Source organism: Maylandia zebra, linkage group LG16, assembly GCF_041146795.1.
Source record: "Maylandia zebra isolate NMK-2024a linkage group LG16, Mzebra_GT3a, whole genome shotgun sequence".
Lineage (NCBI taxonomy): Eukaryota > Metazoa > Chordata > Actinopteri > Cichliformes > Cichlidae > Maylandia > Maylandia zebra.
In genome coordinates, this window is record NC_135182.1 from 17,742,792 (window position 1) to 17,748,782 (window position 5,991).

Sequence of the window (5,991 nt, forward strand, 5' to 3'; positions counted from 1 at the left end):
TTGTGTGTTGCATGCTAACATCCTTATCATATGTGTAATAATACTAAAGCTTCATCTTATGCACACACAAAAAACAAATATGGCTCCTTCGTGCAGGGTTTTCTGGTATGTTCATTTATGCTTCCCAATTTAAAAAAAAAAAAAAAAAAAAAAAAAAAAAAAGACAAAGCAAAGTTCTTGCTTCTCAGCCACTGCGGCCACATCCTCACCGTTTTTTAGGCAGTTATATAAACATACTGTGAGTGAGTCATAAGCTTAAATACAATAGTTGAAGGAACAAAAACGTAATGTTTAAAAATACCAGTCAAATCTGATTAAAGTAAATAATAAGTATACAATGTAGTTTTAAGACTTCTCAATGTTTCGTAACATTAATGTTCTATGAACTCGTGAGTCCAGAAATCTGAATGTCATGAAAAGTATTTATTATTCGTGTATTATTATTTTACAATACAAGGTTGTTTTTTTCCTGATACTTCATGCAAACCACATTTCTCCAGGCCTGTCCTAATCAGCTTACTCAGTATCACTAGATCCAATGCTGCTCCTCCAGCAGAGCACACAAAAGTAGGAGAGACCAGAGATGCCATGGCTTAGTTAGGAGACTGTTTGCTTCAAGGCCACTAGAGGGTGCTGCCATAAAACTACAATAAATGAATTGACCTTTTGACCTGCTCACACTCTTTTATGCAAAACCCTGCTGATGACACACACAGACACACACACACACACACACAGATTCTAGGTCTGACCAACCGTCTCCACCGTGGGCAAAAAGATGACAGTCAATAAAATTCTAAAATTTTATTTATAAACACAATGAATAGTAGTTAAAAGTCCAGTGTCCCATTTAGGTACAAAGTAAAAACACACAGTCCAAGGCCAGAGCCAGCTATGCCACAAAGCCAGTTGCACTCCACACGTTGTTCACTTCAACAGGGGTAGCAATTGTCCTCTGAGACCCACCACCCTGTAAGTAGAAAGCCTGCACAGAGCGACAAAATAAGACAATTCACTATATAATTCACAGCCCATCCATCCCAAACATATCAGATCATTAGAGGTTTTGTCACATTACATACCTGCACTGAGAGACAAAATAACACAGCAGTGTTTGTAATGTGGGCTATAAGTAGACTAGCATATCAGTGCAATCAATTACACCTGCCTCCAATTAGTCCAGCCCTTTTACAGTCATTGACTGGGTGAGAAAACACGAGCAAATCAACCCAAGAGACAAGCAGGAAGACTCTCTGAAGGCTCCTGTGGCTGCACAGGCAGTCTTACAATTACGAGGTTGGAGAGTTGTTGTTTCAAAATGTTCACACTGATTTCACATGCTCATTAACTCACAACCAGCTGACCATATATATTTCTGCTGCTGAGCTGCTTTTTGATGGAGATTTTCTGAATTTATTTTGCTACCATAAGAGCAGACTCCATGCTGAAAGCATGTGCACTGTCACTTGCAATGAGTGGCACTAATGACGCTAAATTTAATTACAGGTCATGGACAGCCTTCATAAATGCTCATATTACTCACCCACACTGAATTCCAGCACAGGTTCATCTGGGTCCTGACTATTTCCTGCAAAGTAACACAAACGTCATCAGAACATTAAGTCAGAGAAACAACATTTGGAGCTTTTGTACATGATAAATTATACTGCAGTAGTAAAACAAAGTCAAGCAGCAGTACATTTATTAAAATCACCTTCAGCTGTAATATTTAAACTGATTTAGTGTCAATTTAGATTATGTTTAGATTAAAATGAAACTAGTACCCTTGTAATGTCTTTTTAAATTAGAGGTAAATATTTGTATATTTTTTACATAATATAATTATATTTACTGGATTTTCTCTCTATTGTAGTTTAGTATTATAGTTATTACTTGTCTTGTTTTTACAATGATTTGCTCTGAATGCAGCCTTTAAAGAAAAGACTATCTGTTCAGTAACTATCCATCAGACTGGGTCCATGTTACCAGCCAAATGGGTAATAATTAAAGTAAGTTTTGAATTACGTATATTTGGGTGTTTAGGTGACACTTTTGCAAAAAATATATATAATTAGGTTTAAAAGAACTAAACATGTATGTATTTAAAAACAATAAGTGTGTTAGAATTACTACAGCAACAGGTTGTAGCTCACTGTACTATTTTTGAGCACAACTTTGGTGCTTTTGCCTCATTTTTAAATCAGTGATCCCAGTAGCACAGTCTAAGCAGAGACCTCAGTGCTTGGCAAACAATCAATAGAATCAATATAATTATTAAAAAGAAACAAAATAAATGCCAACCATATAAAAAAAAACATAAACTTAAGGAAAAAACTAAACTTGATTTTGTGTCTTTAGGCTATTGTTAACAGCAAGCATGAGGTTAGTGCATATGTATTATTATTGGAAAGATTACTGCAAAGAAAAAAAGGTTGAACCAGGAGGGGGCGATATTGCTCTTCTTACCATGAGTTACATGCAGGCTATTACTTACCATGTCACTCACATTTATTTCACAAAACAGCTGAACCCACTTAATTCGATTTAATTGTATTTATGCAGAGCTGAATCACAACAACAGTCTCCTCGAGGTGGTATAGATTGTAAGGTAGAAAGTCTACAATTAAAAAGAAAAAACCTCAATACAGTGGGAAGGAACAACTCACTTTTAACAGGAAGCACCCTCTGGCAGAACCACGGTCAGGGAGGGGCAGCCCGCTGCGACCCTTTGGGGATGAGGAGACGAAAAAGGGGACAAAAGACACACTGTGGACGAGAGCCAGAGATGAACAAGAACTAATTATTGAATGCAGAGAGGTGTATAAACACATGGTGGGAATCCCCCAGCAGGGTAGTCCCAGGGTAACTAAGGGAGGATTCATGGTCACCTGATTCAGCCCTAGCTATATGCGTTGGCAAAAAGGTAACTTTGAAACTTAATCTTAAAAGTAGAGATAGTGTCCGTCTCCTGCATTCAAACTGGGAGCTGGTTCCACAGAAGGATGATCCCCTTCTACTTCTAAATATCCTAAAAACCACAAGGAAGCCCACAGTCTGAGAGCAAACTATCAAACTACGAGGTCTTTAAAATAAGATGATTATTCAAGACCTCATGTGTGATGGGAAGGATTCTAAATTTGATGCTGGACCCACAAATCATAAAAGAGAAACACTAACTCACACACACCAGAAAGTGCCAAGAATTATAATTATATGTAATTTAGTTTTGCGTTCCTTTATAATGCTTTCAACTATACAAATAAGACACTTCATGGGGGCGCCTGAGCCTTGTAGACACAACAAATACTGAACAAACCTCATGCGCCCTGTTGTTGACAAAACGATAAAAATGAATGTGTACTTCTGTCTTATTTAGGTCATTTTTGTAGTTTTTGTAGACAGACTACTGTAATTTCTCAATAAAATGTCGCTTATTATCGCTCACTCTCAAGAACAAAAACGTGAGTAATTTCCCAGTAGCTCACCATATTTGGGATCTTCTAACATCCACACTTCATGTTTAAACGGTGGTGCGGAGGCGGTGTACCGTCGCAGGCCGGATGTAGCATTCAGCGCGGTGTGCCTTTTTTTCAGTTGCTAAGCAACAGATTTGTCCCGCCCCTTTCGTTATGACGGGGCGGGCCAGTCCTTTGACTGGTGACGTTACAAAGAAACGTCAGGTGACGTTACAAAGAAACCTTAAACCGACCTTATATATAGACCTGGCTGTTCAGTTGAAACGCATTCACACAGCGGGACAGCAGCGCTTTAAACGTTCAAACACGGAGTTTAACACAAAACAACATTTTAGACATAAAAAACAAAAAAGTGAAATGGCAAGCTCGAACTGTAACACAATGACAAATGATGAAACAGTTCAGACCAATGGGGATAATTCTACAGTACATGCTTTGGTATCCCTCTTGAATAACTTGTTCAGTAGTTTTTCGATCAAGCAGTGGGGAGAGCTTATCTCAGGCTATCCGGATTGCTTCACCGCTAAGCGGCTTGTAGGTTTTGTAGAGGACGTAATGGACCTGTGTGCACAGTCAGTAGCAGTATCACCGCTGAGGTCTTCCCAGAACTCCCCTGTACATGAAAACTGTTCTGTCCACACCACTACTGGCAAAACGGTTTTGTCACGTGTGAAATTTTTGGACGATTCTGCTGAGCAGGAGTTTGATACAGCACAGAATATAGATGCTAACAGCCAAGAAACAGCTAACACAGAAGAAAGCTGTCAAAATGCTGACCAACACAGTGCTGCAAAACCAGAAAACAATCCAATTCCAGATCCCCAGCAGCAGAAATCCTGTGTTGAACATGAAGCCAGCATCCCACCGTTAACAAACATAAGTCAAACGGAGTCATATAAAAAGATACAGCATCACAGATCTTCTGTAGACTGTGAGCCACCTGAAAAAACAGACTTTGAAAGATGGTTAGAGACATTAATTCAGGCTGTGCTTTCAAAGCTTGGTAAACTTTTAAAGTGCCCTCATTCTCACCAAAAACGTTTGTTGGATCTACTCTTGGACAAATTCAAGGGGATGGATTTGCATTTAGACCGAAAAGTGCAGAATTATTTTGACTGCATTGCTAATGCGATTTTCACTGATATTTGTGACAAATTACATAAATTGTCACTAATATCATTGAAAATGGGGAGGAGTGGGGAGGAGGATTCAATGAATTTAATGGAACAACCAATATTTAATATCATAACTACTTCAGTATTCCAAGAACACCTGTTGGCAGTAACAGTTACTGATAGACTGGAATCATATGAAAAGAAAGAAAGATGCAGATTTTCAGTGGAAATCTTTGTGGAAGGACTGATTTCCCAGGTTTCAAAAAAATCAGGCACAGTCTTCAGCATTGAAAGTGCTGAAGCTATCTCCAACCGGCTTACCATGAAAATCTGGACTGAAATCAGGGCCAGATACGACAAAATCCCACCAGAGAAGTTCAAGAAACTCAGCGAGAGGGTTTTCAAATCCCTCTGTAAAAGATGGAAGCATGCATCTTTGGTGACATTCTGGCAATTAAACTTCCAAGATCTTGATGAAGATATTGTTAAAACTTTCAAAAGAAAGATATTCACAGAACCAAGTTGCATATCTAAGTGCTTCTCATCGGTGCGGGCATTTTTTGGGAGGTGTAAGGGAAGAAACAAAGTTTCCACTTTATAGTGACATCGTGATATCAACAGCAAAATATTTTCTAAAACTCACTGGACACTTTAAATGAGCTAGTTTTACATTTAGATCAGATCAAGTCATTTTTGAAATCCCCAGGAATGGTCGCGGCAGATGGCCACCCCGCCCTGAGCCTGGTTCTGTCGAAGGTTTCTTCCTCTTAAAAGGCAGTTTTTCCTTCCCACTGTCGCCTTGTGCTTGCTCAGAGGGGTTTGTTCTTTTGGGGTTTTCTTTTTAATACTGTAAGTTGTTACCTTACAGTGTGAAGCACCTTGAAAACACCATTGTTTCCTTTGGTGCTATACAGATTGAAGTGACTTGCACTGATAACATAACTAAGCTGGGACTTTAATTTAACATCAATAAAATTATAAAAATATTACATCTTGATTTCTGCTTGTTTTCATTGTCTGTGACTTAATGAATACAAATGTGTAATTTAACAGATTCTTTCTTTATGTTAGTCTGACCGGTGATTCCACGTTGGCCTTAGGTGTTGGCGCGGATACGCTGCAGCCCCTGAGCCATTAATGGCCCAGCACACTACAGTAAAAACAAAACAACAGCCATCTGTCCAACTAGGAAAGGAAAATAATAAACTGCCTCCTTGGAGGCAACCTGACTCAAAACAGTTGCAGTCCAACTCAGACTGACTGCAATCACTCTCAGGCAGATTGATGAAGATCTGCAAATAACTGTTGTCTAATTTATAAACGCAGACAGATTGCCAACACGTCTGTTCACAATAGAGGACTGTACTTACATGGTTGCAAACTGGTTATCTTGCTTATAT

At 38.8% G+C, this 5,991-nt stretch overlaps 1 long non-coding RNA gene across 1 annotated transcript; it reads right to left on the minus strand.

Annotated features, from left to right (window-relative positions):
- Positions 1-789: 789 nt before the first annotated feature.
- On the minus strand, positions 790-4,343 carry LOC112433320 (uncharacterized). Its single transcript, XR_013093532.1, has 4 exons — positions 3,486-4,343; positions 2,667-2,766; positions 1,544-1,588; positions 790-985 (listed from the first exon to the last, which is right to left on the minus strand). It is a non-coding gene; the product is annotated as an uncharacterized LOC112433320 (long non-coding RNA).
- Between the last annotated feature and the right edge of the window lie 1,648 nt (positions 4,344-5,991).